The 20,320-nt window shown below is 34.9% G+C and overlaps 1 protein-coding gene across 3 annotated transcripts in view; it reads left to right on the top strand.

Annotated features, from left to right (window-relative positions):
• Nucleotides 1–20,320, top strand: part of LOC149846952 (uncharacterized) — a 133,595-nt gene that overhangs the window by 37,165 nt on the left and 76,110 nt on the right. The gene's annotated exons all lie outside the window — the stretch shown is intronic.

Genomic DNA, 20,320 nt, shown 5'->3' with positions numbered 1-20,320 from the left:
CTTGGCAACTAGCAGTCATCTACTTAAGAAGGATCAAGACATCAGCAGCTTCATGGTGAAAATTGACAATATCTTAAGAAATTCATTTTCTTAATAAAGATTGTTAAATGAGATAAATAAAACTTATGTCGATTTTTATTAAATACCTCTTTGCAAAAGACCAAGTTAAGTCCTATGTTAACAAAAGTTTTAATGCATTACTTTGGCTTGTGCTAACTTGCAATTGTTTATTGGATACACATTGGATCACTAAGCCTATACTTAAAGTTTCTCCCTCTATATCCGTGATAAGTTAATGTGGACTTCAATAAAGAATGCTTTATGAACATGGACATCCTGTCTTCAAAAATAAGCAACAAATGTTCATGCAGTCATTCTGAAAGTATGAGGCTGGCAAAATCTCTGGTAACTTCAAATTTATATTCTTGGTAATCTAAAGGGAAATTTGTGGTATGATCACAAAGTCCAACCTGTATGGGTTTCTCGAAATTTCACATTTTTTAGGTATCCCTCTTCTCTTCTTTTCCCCCCCTCTTCTTTTAACTTATTTACATCTACTCAGGTACTTATCGCACCACCCCTCAACATTTACGGCATGCTAATGATGTCACAATTTTCTCTTGGTAGCTGGCACATTTATCAGCATTCTAGGTTCCCAATTTCTTTGACCCTTTATTACCTGATATTGATGTCGATCCTACAATTCATGAGGTGTTTCCCATCTGGTCATCCTTTTAAGCTTAAGCTTCAGGGTAACATATGCACCCTAAAAGAATATTAAAGAGCAACCAATAGAAATAGCAAAATACATGTAATGATAAAAAATCAACCTGTCATAAGACTCATCACCTTTGATTTTAACAAATAGCAGCCAATATCGCCATAAATGATTAAATCCAAAGTATGGAGCCATCAGACTTTCTCATAGAGTCTCTTACAAGTCTTCTTGGTTATGTTGATCGTTGGAATGGTAGCTAGTACTGCAAAAAACCTTAAACCCCAAATCCATTAGGCGGTGTTTGTTACACTCCCACTCAAGGGAAGCATCAGGGGAGGTATGAACCCCTTTTGACAGTAAATCTATTTTTTTGCATTTATTATGTGGGTCCCACCGTAATATTTTCCATAGACAAGTTTGTTTCACCCTTTGTAGGAAAGAGACCTTATTTCCCATGAAAGAGAGCCATTTTCATAGGATAGGGCATGAAACAAATGCCTCCTTATTTTTCGTGGCATTCTTGGTATGTTTTACATTGTATTTTTTTTTTCTTTTTCCATTGTCTTCCTTGCCTTGGCCCATTTTTTTTAGGTAAGCTGAGATGCTCAACCTTGTGCTACTTTGCCACTTATGTATTTTAATTGATCCTTTGAGTTAGTCATTTAACTCTTGTCATCCTTCTTTCCACCTACTTGGTACTTCACATCTTATGGCTTCATGTCTTCAAAAAACATTTTGATTAATTTGAACTTCACAATAAGCTGTAGAAAAATATTGATTTTATGTGTTATTTATTTGAAGTCCCATTAGTTCAAATCTATAAAAAGATTAAGATATTTCAGTTCAGACTCGTTGTAGCTTGAGATACAAGTTGTATTTTAATTTTCAAGAGGTTTATGAACTATGTCACACGGACTCGGCTCCAAGGTCGCCGCACCCGCGTCGACACGCACCGACACGGGTGCGGCTCGGACTCGGTCAACCCGACCCTGGGTGTGGTCAACGCACCCAGGGTCATTTTGGTCCATTTTTTGAATTTTTTTTTTTGAATTTTTTTTTTTAAATTTTCTGGGCTACAGCTGTAAGGAAAAAAACCCATCACAACTAAAAAACCTGTACACTTTCAAGTTTTAAGTACAGAATGGGCACAACTCAAGTTTTTATGGTTTTTTCCTGTACGAAGAAAGTGAATTATTACAGTGTATGAAGAAAGTGCCCAAAAGTGAATTATTCTTGTATGAAGAAAGTGTACAGAATGCCTTCACAACTCATCACCTGTCCCCTAATGGGCACAACTTTGACCGAGTCTTATATATATATATATATATATATTTTTAATATATATATAGCCGAGTCCCCGTGTCCAAAATTTTTGAAATTGCGCCGCAGCCGTGTCGCACCCGCACCCGCACCCGCACCCGCACCCGCACCCGCACCCGCACCCGCACCCGCACCCGCACCCGCACCCGCACCCATGTGACATAGTTTATGAATCACACAACTGTTTTGCCCTTGGTGTGGACCAATAACTTATGTGGAGTTCAATAAACATAAAAATTATATATCTTAACTATCGATATTGTGGAAGTGTGCCATCCATCAATTTAGAGTGAGCATGCTTCTTCACTGATCTTAATTAATGACAAAAATTATGGCCATGTCACTTCTAAGTCTTAAACCATGTGAGCTTTCTCAAGTCTTATATTCTGCCCTTATTGATTATGCTAAAAGGTGAATGAGCTACTAGAGCTACAATCCCACCATGACCAATTATGGCATTTTCCTCTTGCTCACTACATCACTTCTCTCTCTCTCTCATATATGTTAGTTTTATTTTGTTTTCTATTCCCTCCTTGCTTCCTCCTGGTATAGACCTAAGTTTTATTCAAAGTTAGTAGGATGCTACTAATATGTTTGTGTCTGTTGCTAATACCCCTAACATGCCACAAATTTTCTGGGTTTTTCAGAAATGATACGGGGTTATTCCTGTTACTTTTCTGAGAAACTCATCGACCGGGTTTGGATCGATGAACTTTTTGATGCTTGCCAGGTTTCATCGCTTAGACAACACCATCAGGATTTGGATCTCGACGGGGGATCCAATCGAGGCCCAAACTGGGTCTCACATAAGATAACTAGGCGTTTGGGTCCATTCGGACCCAACCCGACCAAGAACTCAACCGAATTGCATTAAGACTAGATGTGGATCCTGTTAAAATGTAAACTGTACATATATGTATATATAATAATATTATATTATTATATATATATATAAATACATTTTTAATTTCTTTCTTTTCTGTATTTTTTTTCCTTTATTTTTATTTTTTGTCTTTATGTCATCTAGTTCAGTTTGAACTAGAATGACTGTTGCTAGTCAAGTCCTGTCCAGACTTGACTAGCAATAGAGCTGTTGGACTGACACAGTCCAACAGCTCTTAATAGAGCTGTTGGACTGACACATTCCAACAGCTCTAAATAGAGCTGTTGGACTGTGCCCAACAGCTCTATTGAGTCCTCTTTCAGCTGTGTATATAAAGGGGTGCAGCCCCTCTTGTATTTCACTCCAATGCTTCTTAAGCAATTGGTTTTTCATATCAATAAAGAATACATTTTTATTTTTATTTTGTTTCCAGTTATACCCTTTTTAAGGGTTATGCTTTAGTGTCATTCTTGACACTTGCTCTTGTTAATCAAAGCTCGTGTTTCGAAGATCCCCATTTCATTTCATGGTATCAGAGCCGCGGAAGTACTAAATCTTGAGGAAAAGCTGCCTCGGTTTCCGTGCCCGTTTGCAAAAGTGTTCGCCACTTGAAGAGAAGTGTTTTATCACTTCATTGGAGAAGATTTCACATCTTGTTGTATTGTTTTTTTTTTCTTTCTCATTTTCCTTCTTGTTTCTCTTCTATCCCTATTCTTTCTCTCCTTGTAATCGATGGATGACAATGATAAAGTCACCATCATGCCTAAGAAACTAAGCGATACGAACTATGTAACATGGGCTTCAATCATGAAGCACCATATATGGGGAAAAGGCTTATGGGGGATTGTGGATGGTTCCGATTCGGAACCTAAGCTATCTCTTACTAAAAAGGAGGGAGATAAAGACGTCCCTCTATCGGAAGAAGAGAAAATCAAGGCTATTGCCTCATACGAGAAGAAATGGAAAGAATGGAGAATATCTCATGCGAAGATAATGTCATGGCTTATCAATAGCGTTGACATTAAAAAATGCTCAAGTCTTGCCAAATTTGATCATGCCGATAAGGCATGGGAATACCTTAAGAATATGTATTCCCTTAAAGATATTGCACACGTGTGCAACCTCCAAGAAAAAGTTCGAATGATGACACAAGGAGACAAAACTATTCGTGAATATTACAATGGGTTGTCCGAACTTTGGGAAGAACTTTCCCTTTTAGAACCAAAGTGGCATTGTGCCGAAGACATCGAGCTTCGTCAGAAACAACTCGATGTTGAACATTTTTACCAGTTTATCACTGGATTAAGGCCGGAATTTGAAGCCACTAAATCGGCCCTACTTCACCGGGGAAAAATTCCTTCTATTGTTGAAACTATTGAAGAGTTAACAATGGAAGAAAATCGTCTCCGGAAAGGTTCATTAAAAATTGAAGATGATTCTGTTTTAGCCGTGTCTAGACCAGGGAATCATGTTCGATCATATAGGCCTCCTCACTTTAACCGACAAAATGGTGACTATGATAAGAAGAAAGTTATTTGTCATCACTGTCATGAACCGGGACACTACAGGCCACAATGTCCCAAACTTAAGGAGCTGAGAGAAAAAAGAGCTGCAATTGCTGGATCGGAGCCTAAAGATCAGGATGCACCAGTTTCCCTGGCCCAACTAATGGAGATCCTTCAGCCTCTCATCAAAGGTGCCTCTTCCTCATCTGAAGCTTCAACCGGCGCAGCAGCCTCATCTTTTTCTGATTTAGGTAAAATTTCTTGGCTTCTTGACTCTGGTGCATCTTTTCATATGACCCCAAATAATCAAAGTCTATCCAAATGTGTTAAAAATAAAACAAGTGTGTCAAAGGTCTTTACTGCTGATGGGACTTCTCTTGAAATAGAAGGAATAGGAGATTTTGAAAAAATTTATAAAACAAAAATTTTTTTATTCCAGAAATTAGACATGTTCCCAAATTAAATTTAAATCTTTTATCTGTATCTCAAATTTCTGATTATGGGTGTAATATTTTTTTTCTTCTCATGGTTGTTGGGTACATGATCGCCAGTCAGGCAAGCTGATTGGGGAAGGCCATAGAGAAGGAGGACTCTATTACATGGATTTTTTGGAAATGCCGAAGAAAGCTTTTTGTTATAATATTCAAAAAATAGAGTTGGAACTGTGGCATAAGAGACTTGGTCACCCACATATAGCCAAAATCCAACATTTTCCAAATTTAGGGAAATTTTGTAACTCTGAATCATTTGATTGTAAAGATTGTATTCTCGGCAAAATGAAAAGATTACCATTTCAGAACAGAACCTTTTTCTCTTCAAGACCACTTGAATTAATACACTCGGATGTTTGGGGTCCTGCACCAGTAATTTCTAAAGGAGGATTTGTTTACTATGTTATTTTTGTCGATGATTTCTCCCGACATACGTGGATGTACTTTCTCAAACATAAGTCTGAAGTATTTTCATACTTTCAAACTTTTCATAATATGGTTAAAAACAAATTTCAAAATGATATTACTATTTTTCGCACAGATTCAGGGGGAGAGTTTTTATCCACAGATTTTCAAAATTATCTTAAATTGCATGGCATCACACATCAAAGATCTTGTCCTTATACACCTCAACAAAATGGACTGGCAGAACGAAAACATCGCCATATTATAGAAACCACTAGAACTTTATTAATAGCAAATCAAGTCCCTAAAGACTTTTGGGCAGAAGCTGCCTTAACTGCCACCTATCTCATTAATAGGATGCCATCTTCTTCGTTACAAAATATCACTCCCATTGAAAAACTTATGAACATTTCTCCAGACTACTCTAGATTAAGAATATTTGGGTGCAAATGTTTCATATTTACTGACAAAAATGATAAACTTTCCCCTCGTGCGATTCCCTGTGCCTTTTTAGGATATGCTGAAAACCAGAAAGGTTATAGATGTTTTGACTTCAAAAATAATAAACTATATGTGTCTAGAAATGTTTCCTTTCTTGAAAAGGAGAGCTTCTTTGATTTTAGAAAATTAAAAGACGTCACTGAGTACTCATTTTTGCTAGATCTAACATCAACATCTGATGAATATGACCTTGATTGTAACTTTGATGATGATCAAAGAATTATTGATCTTAATGTTGAAAATGAAGAAGTTCATAGAGATACTAGTATTCAATATTCCAGGCGACAAGAGTCTAATACTCCATGTGCACTTGAGAAATATTCTAACATTCCAACTAGACAATCATCCCGAATCTCGAGGCCTCCAGAAAAGTTTGTATCATACGAGTCTTTCTCACCCACATATAGGGCAGTTATTGCATTAATTCACTCATATGAAGAACCATCCACATATTTTCAAGCAAAAAATGATATCAAATGGATAGAAGCCATGAAAGTTGAATTAGATGCACTTGAAAAGGCTTCTACATGGAATATTCAAGATCTTCCTCCAGGGAAGAAAACTATAGGATGCCGATGGGTTTATAAAATTAAAACCAAGAGTGATGGTACTCTTTAAAGATATAAAGCCTGTTTAGTAGCCAAAGGTTATGCCCAAAAATATGGGATTGATTATGAAGAAACCTTTGCTCCGGTGGCTCGTATGACTACTGTCCGAACCTTAATTGCCTTAGCTTCTATTAAAAAATGGTCTATTTTTCAAATGGATGTCAAAAATGCTTTTTTAAATGGAAAGCTAGTTGAAGAAGTATATATGGAACCCCCTCCTGGTCTAAGTATTCCTAAGGGTAAAGTCCTTCGCTTAGAAAAAGCTCTTTATGGACTTAAACAAGCACCAAAAGCTTGGTATGATAGGTTTAGTCGTGTTATGATTGATATTGGTTTTCAATTCTGTTTAACTGACACTGCTTTGTTTATTAAGAATTCTGATGCAGGGATCATTGTGCTTCTTCTCTATGTGGATGATATGATCATCACCGGAAGCGATAAACAGGAGTTGAAACAATCAAAACACTTCTTAAATCTCATTTTGAAATGACTGATTTGGGCTTGTTGAGATATTTTTTAGGCATTGAAGTTGCTTATTCTCCTAGAGGATATTTATTATCTCAGACTAAATTTGCTTTTGATATTGTTTTCAGGTCTGGTATTACTGATGATAAGAAAGTTGACACTCCAGAAGTTGTTAATGTTAAAATGAAGATTGATGATGGAGAACTTCTTGCAGACCCTACTCCTTACAGACAGCTTGTCGGGGCACTTTCCTATCTATCCATTACCAGACCAGATATAGCACATGTTGTTCATACAACAAGTCAATTTCAACATGCTCCTACTTCTGTTCATATGGGAGCAGTCATGCGTATTATCAGATACATCAAGTCCTCTCTTTCACGAGGACTGTTCTTATCTTCCTCCTCTTCTCTTGATTTAATTGCATATACTGATGCTGATTGGGGAGGTGATCCCAATAACAGACACTCAACCACTGGCTTTTGTGTCTTTTTAGGGGAATCATTAATCTCATGAAGGTGTAAAAAGCAGCAGAAGGTATCTCTCTCATCCACCGAAGCTGAATACAGAGCCATGGCAACCACGACCATGGAAGTAGTTTGGCTCCGACGACTGCTTGCTGACATGGGAGTTGAAGCAACAAAGGCTTCACAAATGTGTTGTGACAACAAAAGTGCGATCTACATTGTCAGTAACAGAACATTCCACGAACGCACCAAACACATCGAAATGGATTGTCACTACGTCAGAGAGGAATATCTACACGGGATATCTGATCTGCCATATGTCACTTCAGAATATCAGTTAGCAGACCTCTTTACAAAGCCTCTCGCTGCTCCCCGATTTCACTTTCTCTTAGACAAACTTTCGCTCATTGTACCGTAAGTTTGAGGGGGAGTGTTAAAATGTAAAACTGTACATATATGTATATATAATAATATTATATTATTATATATATATATATATAAATACATTTTTAATTTCTTTCTTTTATGTATTTTTTTTCCTTTATTTTTATTTTTTGTCTTTATGTCATCTAGTTCAGTTTGAACTAGAATGACTGTTGCTAGTCAAGTCCTGTCCAGACTTGACTAGCAATAGAGCTGTTGGACTGACACAGCTCTTAATAGAGCTGTTGGACTGACACATTCGACCAGCTCTAAATAGAGCAGTTGGACTGTGCCCAACAGCTCTATTGAGTCCTCTTTCAGCTGTGTATATAAAGGGGTGCAGCCCCTCTTGTATTTCACTCTAATGCTTCTTAAGCAATTGGTTTTTCATATCAATAAAGAATACATTTTTATTTTTATTTTGTTTCCAGTTATACCCTTTTTAAGGGTTATGCTTTAGTGTCATTCTTGACACTTGCTCTTGTTAATCAAAGCTCGTGTTTCGAAGATCCCCATTTCATTTCATATCCAAATTTGGGTTCAATCCAATCCTTAACCCTTGCAATCTACCTTAAAATAAGGTTTTTGTGAGAATTTGGACCTCTGCTGTCCAAATCCAAACCCACACTCATATATTATATATATATATACACATATATAGTAATATAGAGATAATTAATAACTTAGATTGAGCTGGATCCAACCCAATCCAAAAACAAAACAAAAAATATATATATATATATATATATATATATATATATATTTGATTGAGTTGGACCCAAATGGACCCAACCCAATCCACTTCCCTTTTAGCCAAATAAAATGGGTCGGATCCAGGTTGGATCCAACCTGAGATGTCGACACCCCCTCTCTCCCTCTTATTTAAACCCCCACAGGGAGGGTTTTCTTTTTAAAACAACAAGCCCGACCCTTCCCCCTCGTCTCTCCCTCTCTACGCTATTCCCCCCGTCTCTCTCTCTCTCCCCCCGAATCTCTCTCTTCCTCTCTCTCTGAACTCTCACCCCTGTCAGAGAGGGTGAGAGTCCTGTCGTGTCTGGACCCCTGTCGCACCACCCTCCAGACGAGAGTATTGAAAGGTACAAGGCTAGACGTGTTGCCAAAGGGTTCACACAGGAACAACAACAGGATTTTGATGAAACATTCAGTCCGGTTATAAAAATGGGAACCATTCAAATTGTTTTGGGTCTAGCCATTGAACATGGATGGACATTAAGCCAGCTAGATGTTAAGAATGCCTTCTTGCATGGGGATCTAGAGGAGGAAGTTTATATGGAACAATCCGCTGGATATGCAGAGTGAGATGCTAATCAGTATGTGTGCAAGTTAAAAAGTGCTATCTATGGTTTGAAGCAAGCATCTCGTTCTTGGTTTGAGAGTTTTTCGCTTGAGATACAGAGGCATGGTTTCTCTTGATCCCTCCTAGATCACTCATTATTCATCTACAAGGAACAAAATGTAACCACTCTCCTATATCTTTTATATCTGATCAACATACTTTTATATCTTTGATTTGCCGATTCATGTACATGAATCTGATTAGCATCCATAGCTATTTTTGATTAGTTGATTCATGAACATGAATCCAATCAACACACTTTTATTTTTTCTGATTAACCGATTCATGTACGTGAAGCTGATCATGTATATGAATCTCATCAACACAAATTTATTTTCTAGTTAGCCGATTCATGTACATGAAGCTGATAATGTACATGAAGCTGATTTGCATGCATATGTATTTTCTGTTAGCCGATTTCATTTTCATGAGGCTGATCATGTACATGAATCTGATCCGCACATATATATCCATGTAAGTTGATCATGTACATGAAGTTGATTGTACATATGTAGTTTGCAGTCAACTGATCATGTACATGAAATCTAATCAGGAATTTTGTACCTACTTCTGTTAGCCGATTCATGTACATGAAGCTGATCGTGTGCATGTTTGCAGTCAACTAGTCATGTACATGAATTTGATCAGAATATATGTATTTTCTGTCAGCTGAATTCTTGTCAGTCGGTTAGGTACATAAATCTGATCCTAAACAGATTAGTTTGCAGTTTACTGTTCATACTTCATACGCGATCATATGCGTGACTTTGGTTAAAGGCATAAATCTAATCTTGTGCAGATCGTTTGTATGTTTGTTGATCTTGTGCATAAATTTGATCATGAATAGTGTGGTATGCAAGCTTTCTACGTGGATGTGTATATGCTTGGCTAAATGTGCATTGTAAACATAATTTATAAAATTATGTGTGTTTTATGTTTATTGAAATTTTGTAATGGCATGAATCACTTTTTGAGATTTTGTTATTGGTTATTGTTAACCACTATGGCCTATGTAGACCAGGCGTATGTGTTGCTCTAGTGCTGCTGAATTGTTTATGCATTGCAAAATGATTTATGAAAATTATTGGTTTTCCAAATTTAATTATACTTTTAAATTGTGAGGGCCAGGGCCTGAAATGGTTATTGCATGTGGATTTGCAAAATGGTTCGTGTAAAGAACTTGACATTGATTTTAAATGGTAAAAAAGACCAAAATAGTATAATTATACTCTTCCTTGATGTCCCTTTTATATTGTGAGAATCTTGCATAGCGGTTATTGGAGACCGTGAAGATACTAAAACTTCGTGTGCAATTGTGTCCTCAGAACCCGATGTGAAGTTTATGTTCCTGACCACAATTTTAAGGAGCTTTCAACCACTTTGCCTGGAGGTGGTGTTATTGACTCAACTTTAGTTATTGGTATACCAAGAAAGTGACGTCAATAGATATTGATTTCATTGATGTCCTGACATTAGGTGTTGATTCTTAATGTTTCGATTGATGGTGTTGATATCGGTCGAGAAACAAGTATGAAACCTAGTAATTAAAATACAAATTGTGTGTTAAGCTATAACTTGGAACTTGTTAAAATGTAAAACTGTACATATATGTATATATAATAATATTATATTATTATATATATATAAATACATTTTTCATTTCTATCATTTCTGTAATTTTTTTTCTTTATTTTTATTTTTTGTGTTTATGTCATCTAGTTCAGTTTGAACTAGAATGACTGTTGCTAGTCAAGTCCTGTCCAGACTTGACTAGCAATAGAGCTGTTGGACTGACACAGCTCTTAATAGAGCTGTTGGACTGACACATTCCAACAGCTCTAAAAAGAGCTGTTGGACTGTGCCCAACAGCTCTATTGAGTCCTCTTTCAGCTGTGTATATAAAGGGGTGCAACCCCTCTTGTATTTCACTCTAATGCTTCTTAAGCAATTGGTTTTTCATATCAATAAAGAATACATTTTTATTTTTATTTTGTTTCCAGTTATACCCTTTTTAAGGGTTATGCTTTAGTGTCATTCTTGACACTTGCTCTTGTTAATCTAAGCTCGTGTTTCGAAGATCCCCATTTCATTTCATGGTATCAGAGCCGCAGAAGTACTAAATCTTGAGGAAAAGCTGCCTCGGTTTCCGTGCCCGTTTGCAAAAGTGTTCGCCACTTGAAGAGAAGTGTTTTATCACTTCATTGGAGAGGATTTCACATCTTGTTGTATTGTTTTTTTTTTTTTCTTTCTTTTTCATTTTCCTTCTTGCTTCTCTTCTATCCCTATTCTTTCTCTCCTTGTAATCGATGGATGACAATGATAAAGTCACCATCATGCCTATGAAACTAAGCGATACGAACTATGTAACATGGGGTTCAATCATGAAGCACCATATATGGGGAAAAGGCTTATGGGGGATTGTGGATGGTTCCGATTCGGAACCTAAGCTATCTCTTACTAAAAAGGAGGGAGATAAAGAGGTCCCTCTATCGGAAGAAGAGAAAATCAAGGCTATTGCCTCATACGAGAAGAAATGGAAAGAATGGAGAATATCTCATGCGAAGATAATGTCATGGCTTATCAATAGCGTTGACATTAAAAAATGCTCAAGTCTTGCCAAATTTGATCATGCTGATAAGGCATGGGAATACCTTAAGAATATGTATTCCCTTAAAGATATTGCACACGTGTGCAACCTCCAAGAAAAAGTTCGAATGATGACACAAGGAGACAAAACTATTCGTGAATATTACAATGGGTTGTCCGAACTTTGGGAAGAACTTTCCCTTTTAGAACCAAAGTGGCATTGTGCCGAAGACATCGAGCTTCGTCAGAAACAACTCGATGCTGAACATTTTTACCAGTTTATCACTGGATTAAGGCCGGAATTTGAAACCACTAAATCGGCCCTACTTCACCGGGGAAAAATTCCTTCTATTGTTGAAACTATTGAAGAGTTAACAATGGAAGAAAATCGTCTCCGGAAAGGTTCTTTAAAATTTGAAGATGATTCCGTTTTAGCCGTGTCTAGACCAGGGAATCATGTTCGATCGTATAGGCCTCCTCACTTTAACCGACAAAATGGTGACTATGATAAGAAGAAAGTTATTTGTCATCACTGTCATGAACCGGGACACTACAGGCCACAATGTCCCAAACTTAAGGAGCTGAGAGAAAAAAGAGCTGCAACTGCTGGATCGGAGCCTAAAGATCAGGATGCACCAGTTTCCCTAGCCCAACTAATGGAGATTCTTCAGCCTCTCATCAAAGGTGCCTCTTCTTCATCTGAAGCTTCAACCGGCGCAGCAGCCTCATCTTTTTCTGATCTAGGTAAAATTTCTTGGCTTCTTGACTCTGGTGCATCTTTTCATATGACCCCAAATAATCAAAGTCTATCCAAATGTGTTAAAAATAAAACAAGTGTGTCAAAGGTCTTTACTGCTGATGGGACTTCTCTTGAAATAGAAGGAATAGGAAATTTTGAAAAAATTTCTAAAACAAAATTTTTTTTATTCCAGAAATTAGACATGTTCCCAAATTAAATTTAAATCTTTTATCTGTATCTCAAATTTCTGATTATGGGTGTAATATTTCTTTTTCTTCTCATGGTTGTTGGGTACAGGATCGCCAGTCAGGCAAGCTGATTGGGGAAGGCCATAGAGAAGGAGGACTCTATTACATGGATTTTTTGGAAATGCCGAAGAAAGCTTTTTGTTATAATATTCAAAAAATAGAGTTGGAACTGTGGCATAAGAGACTTGGTCACCCACATATAGCCAAAATCCAACATTTTCCAAATCTAGGGAAATTTTGTAACTCTGAATCATTTGATTGTAAAGATTGTATTCTCGGCAAAATGAAAAGATTACCATTTCAAAACAGAACCTTTTTCTCTTCAAGACCACTTGAATTAATACACTCGGATGTTTGGGGTCCTGCACCAGTAATTTCTAAAGGAGGATTTGTTTACTATGTTATTTTTGTCGATGATTTTTCCCGACATACGTGGATGTACTTTCTCAAACATAAGTCTGAAGTATTTTCATACTTTCAAACTTTTCATAATATGGTTAAAAACAAGTTTCAAAATGATATTACTATTTTTCGCACAGATTCAGGGGGAGAGTTTTTATCCACAGATTTTCAAAATTATCTTAAATTGCATGGCATCACACATCAAAGATCTTGTCCTTATACACCTCAACAAAGTGGACTGGCAGAACGAAAACATCGCCATATTATAGAAACCACTAGGACTTTATTAATAGCAAATCAAGTCCCGAAAGACTTTTGGGCAGAAGCTGCCTTAACTGCCACCTATCTCATTAATAGGATGCCATCTTCTTCGTTACAAAATATCACTCCCATTGAAAAACTTATGAACATTTCTCCAGACTACTCTAGACTAAGAATATTTGGGTGCAAATGTTTTATATTTACTGACAAAAATGATAAACTTTCCCCTCGTGCGATTCCCTGTGCCTTTTTAGGATATGCTGAAAACCAGAAAGGTTATAGATGTTTTGACTTCAAAAATAATAAACTATATGTGTCTAGAAATGTTTCCTTTCTTGAAAAGGAGAGCTTCTTTGATTTTAGAAAATTAAAAGACGTCACTGAGTACTCATTTTTGCTAGATCTAACATCAACATCTGATGAATATGACCTTGACTGTAACTTTGATGATGATCAAAGAATTATTGATCTTAATGTTGAAAATGAAGAAGTTCATAGAGATACTAGTATTCAATATTCCAGGCGACAAGAGTCTAATCCTCCATGTGCACTTGAGAAATATTCTAACATTCCAACTAGACAATCAACCCGAATCTCGAGGCCTCCAGGAAAGTTTGTATCATACGAGTCTTTCTCACCCACATATAGGGCAGTTATTGCATTAATTCACTCATATGAAGAACCATCCACATATTTTCAAGCAAAAAATGATATCAAATGGATAGAAGCCATGAAAGCTGAATTAGATGCACTTGAAAAGGCTTCTACATGGAATATTCAAGATCTTCCTCCAGGGAAGAAAACTATAGGATGTCGATGGGTTTATAAAATTAAAACCAAGAGTGATGGTACTCTTGAAAGATATAAAGCCCGTTTAGTAGCCAAAGGTTATGCCCAAGAATATGGGATTGATTATGAAGAAACCTTTGCTCCGGTGGCTAGTATGACTACTGTCCGAACCTTAATTGCCTTAGCTTCTATCAAAAAATGGTCTATTTTTCAAATGGATGTCAAAAATGCTTTTTTAAATGGAAAGCTAGTTGAAGAAGTATATATGGAACCCCCTCCTGGTCTAAGTATTCCTAAGGGTAAAGTCCTTCGCTTAGAAAAAACTCTTTATGGACTTAAATAAGCACCAAAAGTTTGGTATGATAGGTTTAGTCGTGTTATGATTGATATTGGTTTTCAATTCTGTTTAACTGACACTGCTTTGTTTATTAAGAATTCTGATGCAGGGATCATTGTGCTTCTTCTCTATGTGGATGATATGATCATCACCGGAAGCGATAAACAGGGAGTTGAAACAATCAAAACACTTCTTAAATCTCATTTTGAAATGACTGATTTGGGTTTGTTGAGATATTTTTTAGGCATTGAAGTTGCTTATTCTCCTAGAGGATATTTATTATCTCAGACTAAATTTGCTTTTGATATTGTTTTCAGGTCTGGTATTACTGATGATAAGAAAGTTGACACTCCAGAAGTTGTTAATGTTAAAATGAAGATTGATGATGGAGAACTTCTTGCAGACCCTACTCCTTACAGACAGCTTGTCGGGGCACTTTCCTATCTATCCATTACCAGACCAGATATAGCACATGTTGTTCATACAGCAAGTCAATTTCAACATGCTCCTACTTCTGTTCATATGGGAGCAGTCATGCGTATTATCAGATACATCAAGTCCTCTCTTTCACGAGGTCTTTTCTTATCTTCCTCCTCTTCTCTTGATTTAATTGCATATACTGATGCTGATTGGGGAGGTGATCCCAATAACAGACACTCAACCACTGGCTTTTGTGTCTTTTTAGGGGAATCATTAATCTCGTGGAGGTGTAAAAAGCAGCAGAAGGTATCTCTCTCATCCACCGAAGCTGAATACAGAGCGATGGCAACCACGACCATGGAAGTAGTTTGGCTCCGACGACTGCTTGCTGACATGGGAGTTGAAGCAACAAAGGCTTCACAAATGTGTTGTGACAACAAAAGTGCGATCTATATTGCCAGTAACAGAACATTCCACGAACGCACCAAACACATCGAAATGGATTGTCACTATGTCAGAGAGGAATATCTACACGGGATAATTGATCTGCCATATGTCACTTCAGAATATCAATTAGCAGACTTCTTTACAAAGCCTCTTGCTGCTCCCCGATTTCACTTTCTCTTAGACAAACTTTCGCTCATTGTACCGTAAGTTTGAGGGGGAGTGTTAAAATGTAAAACTGTACATATATGTATATATAATAATATTATATTATTATATATATATATAAATACATTTTTCATTTCTTTCATTTTTGTAATTTTTTTTCTTTATTTTTATTTTTTGTGTTTATGTCATCTAGTTCAGTTTGAACTAGAATGACTGTTGCTAGTCAAGTCCTGTCCAGACTTGACTAGCAATAGAGCTGTTGGACTGACACAGCTCTTAATAGAGCTGTTGGACTGACACATTCCAACAGCTCTAAATAGAGCTGTTGGACTGTGCCCAACAGCTCTATTGAGTCCTCTTTCAGCTGTGTATATAAAGGGGTGCAGCCCCTCTTGTATTTCACTCTAATGCTTCTTAAGCAATTGGTTTTTCATATCAATAAAGAATACATTTTTATTTTTATTTTGTTTCCAGTTATACCCTTTTTAAGGGTTATGCTTTAGTGTCATTCTTGACACTTGCTCTTGTTAATCTAAGCTCGTGTTTCGAAGATCCCCATTTCATTTCAGAACTAACTTGGACCTCAGAAATTATGCCCGTTTTGAGTATTCACGGATTTAAGGAAAAATGAAAATTAAACTTGTGTGCATTTAATACGGACATGCATGCAAAAACAACTATGATAAATAGCTTAAGAAGTTATTCATGCATGTGCATTAAATCATGCATCTTTTATTGTTCAACATTAGTTTCATGCATTTCTGCATATTTGATTTAGCGTGATATTTGTTGAATGCTTAAATGATAAGTTAGTTGTGGTAAGTCATTGCTTGTGATTTCCTCTTAAATTTATGCATGAGTTAATTTATGGTATTTCCTTTACTATTGGATTTTTAGAGGAATTCGTACAAGGACTTCGGTTCTTACCCGTTTTCTAAAACTGTTTTACAGACACAGATGTTCAGTGATGCATAGGACTGACTGACTGGATGACTTGTGACTTGGTGCTTGGGTTTTGACTTGTGTGCCAGATTTTTTATAGAGTCGATTTTTATATTTTGACATTCAACTTATTGATTAATTAATGAAGTTCAATTTATTACTTCAAGTTGATTCAATGCATGAAATGGTTTGTGGTTTGGTTATATTAAATTTGTGATTGTGATAATTGCAAAAAAAAATTCTATCTTTTTAGGAAGGGAAAACTCTCGCAAGGTCCACTTGACCTTTTGAAAAGAGTTTTTGAAAAATAACTTGCCTCCGTTTTTAGAAAAATGCGGGAAAATGGGGAGATGAGGCTCGCTCGTCGGTACGAGGTTCAACCGTTCTCAGCGCCTTTACTTGGGATAATTAAACCAAGGATCAAATGTTATGCCTTTACTTTGCCTAAATTTGTCTAAGAAATCATTCTAAATCCTAAATTCACGAAGAATCATGCTTGTGATTTTGAATTTGAAAAATATGTATGCTTTTGAAAAGATTTCAGAGATCAGACCTTTCCAAGTGATTTTGAAATGGAGTTGAAACTATTCTTTCGAAAATGGAAGAATTTAAACTTGAATTAAAAAATTGAAATTGAGTTTGAATTGAAAACTTGAAGTTTGAATTGAATTTGAGTTTGAAAATTGAATTCGATATTATAATGAAGTTTGAAATTGAATTTTGAATTTGGAGATTAGAGTTTGAAAAATGACAAAATGAAATTGAATTTAAAATTAAGTTTCGAAATTTGAAATCTGAATTGATTTGAAATTGAAAATTGAAACTGGAATTGATTTTTGAATTTAGAATTGAATTTAGAAATCAAATTTGGAATTTTGAAATCGTATTTGGAATTTTAGAATTGAAATTGAAGATTAAAATTAGATTTGAAATTGGAAATTGAAATTGAAATTGAACTTCGATATGAAATTTAGAGAGTTGAAATCTGAAATTGAAAATTAAATTGAGAACTAAAAACTAAAAACCGAAATTGAAATTTTAGAAATAAAATTGAAATTTAGTATTGGAAATTCAAAATGAAATTCGAAATTCAATTTGGAATAAAAATCGAGAATTGAAATAAAATTCAAAATTAAGAATTGAAAAATGGAAAATTTTAAAATTGATATTTGAATTTGAAATGAAAATAAAATTCGAAATTTGAAAGAAATAGAAATGAAAATAAAAGTTAAAATTTGAAATTCGAAAATGGAAAGTTAGAATTGATATTTTAAAATTAAAATAAAAATCAAAATTTGAAATTTGAATAGGAAATCGAAATTAATATTTGGAATTGAAATAGAATTTTAAGAAAATATTTTGAAAAGAAATTGGAAAATATTTGAAAATACTTGGAACTTGAGAATGATTTTTCAAATTACTTTGAATTTGTAAATTGTTTTGAATTTCGAAAATGAATTTGGAAAATAACTTTGAATTTGAGAATATAAATTGAAAATGACTTTGAATTTTGAAATGAAAATTGTTTTTGAAAATCATTTCGAAAATCACTTGGAAATTTGAAAATAACTTGAATAATTAAAAAAAATTGATGTAATTCTATCTTAAATGATGAATATGCTATTTTTTTTGAAAAAGTATTTGAATTTTAAGGAAAATTTTATACTTTATAGAATCAAAACAAGATTAATTTTCATATATTCATGACTAGGGCCACAAATATATTTTAAATTAATTTTTATTTTAAATTCTAATAATGTAAAAGATTTTGTGGCTTCATAGAATTAAAACAAAATTAATTTTTAATATATTCATGACTAGGGCCACAAATATATTTTGAATTAATCTTTATTTAAGGAAAGAAAAGGGAATTAATTTTGAAAGAAATGATGACTTTCAAAAATGACCTAAAAGTGTTGGTCGAATTTTTTATTTAATAAAGAATAATAACTCAAAGTATTATTCATATTCTGACTACGGCCGTAAATACAAACTTTACTTAGTGTTTATTATTCTTTAATAGATGGTGCACGTGTCATTCGTGTTTTCCATTGTATGTTAAAAAATAAAGAAAAATAAAATACAACAAATCAATTATAAAATTAATCTATATGCTCATTCATTCTAAACTAAACATAAAATAAAAATTCTCATTAATGTAATTATTACAACCCTTGAATAAATTACACTAATTGAAAAGAAAGAAAGAGAAAAGAAAATCTTGCAAAATGAGCAAACATGTTAGAATGTAGGCATTTATGGATCTTCTTCGATTATTGAAAAAATAAAGAAAATCCAAAATTTAGTTTTTTTATGCCCCAAAAATAAGGAACAATCCCAAAACATGTTAGAATTTTATAAAATTTGATGTGAAGGTTTCTAATAACCTTAGAAATGTTCTAGCCCTGTCAGAGTATTTTGAATGAATGAATGCCTAAAACAACTCAAATTGAGCCGAAAATGAATCCATGGATTCCTAACTCATCAGGGAAACATTTCCCTCTACTGATCTTGAAAATCATTTATTAAATTCAAGATATGATTGAAACATTGAAGAATAAATTTTGAAATCAGGAAATTGGATTTTAGCAGACAAGTTTCTGTAATTTTGGTGTTTCAGAGGCTAAACCGATTCAATTTCTTTCAAATTTGTGGGAGAAGTAGCTCAATTCAACCATGAAACATCTCCAATTTACAGAATTAGAAAATCAATCCTAGTTTGGAAATGGTGACTTCGGGAAGTCACTGTTCCATCTCAGGAATTAAACCTGTTACAGAAATTGAAATTCTGTAACCAGTCCTAGTTTTTAACAGATTTGGATATCAAATGAGCATAAATTTTTATGAAATTTAACATGGGTAAACTAGACAGAAAATAGAGAAAAACCTTTTTTTACAAATTTCAAAATTGATTTTTCATTAGAGAGGACACGTCTAAACAAGTTGAGATAAAATTTAAGAAATGCTTAATGAGGCAAAATGACAGGGTTCTGATTTTTCGATCAGAATCAAATATGAAAAGTCCATGAAAGTTGTTGAAAATTTACAGAGATAAACTAGACATAGAGAGGAGAAATATCCAATTTACAGATCTAAAAAATGATCTCCCATTGGGAAAATCCAATCCAAGCAAGTTGGTTCAAAACCTGTGAAAGAAAATCGACAGGGTTCTGGTTTTTGATCTAAATGGCCAATGAAAATGAAATGAAAATTTATGAAAATTGGCATGTATAAACTAGACATTCTAAGGTAGAATTTTCTTTTTACAGATTTGGAAAATGATTTCCCATTGGGGAGATATGAATGCAACAAGTCGATCCTGGGTCTGAGCAATGCCTGAGATTACAAACAGATAATGTCTCGACTTAAAATGTAAAAGAAATAGAAATCCTCCATAGAAATGGCTGAAAATTTACAAAGATGAAATGAACATTCAGATGAAGAAAATCCTTTTTACAGATCTCAAAAATGATCTCCTATGAGGGAGATATAACTCTGACAAAATGGACAAAAGTCTGAGCTATTAAAATGACACAGTGTAACAAGGTTGTGGTGTTCGACCAAAATAAGGTATGAAAACACTATAGAAATTGATAAAAATTGGCATGAACAAACTAGATTGAATGCTGAAGACATCTTTTAATACAGATTTGAGAAATCATCTCTGGTTAGAGAGAAATCACTCCAACAAGTTGGTCCAATTTTGGGTCAAATCTGGACGCGGCCAAATGACAGGGTCCGAATCTCAATTTTTAAAAGAGGTTAAATCAACTAAGATTGATCTAATTTTTGGTGGAGATCCGGAAAACACATAAATGAAGATGCAATAAAAAAATCAGAT

Source organism: Nuphar pumila, chromosome 2 (assembly GCF_984573655.1).
Source record: "Nuphar pumila chromosome 2, dmNupPumi1.hap1.1, whole genome shotgun sequence".
Lineage (NCBI taxonomy): Eukaryota > Viridiplantae > Streptophyta > Magnoliopsida > Nymphaeales > Nymphaeaceae > Nuphar > Nuphar pumila.
The sequence above is the reverse complement of the archived record's forward strand: the minus strand, read 5'-3'. Positions and strand labels throughout refer to the sequence as shown.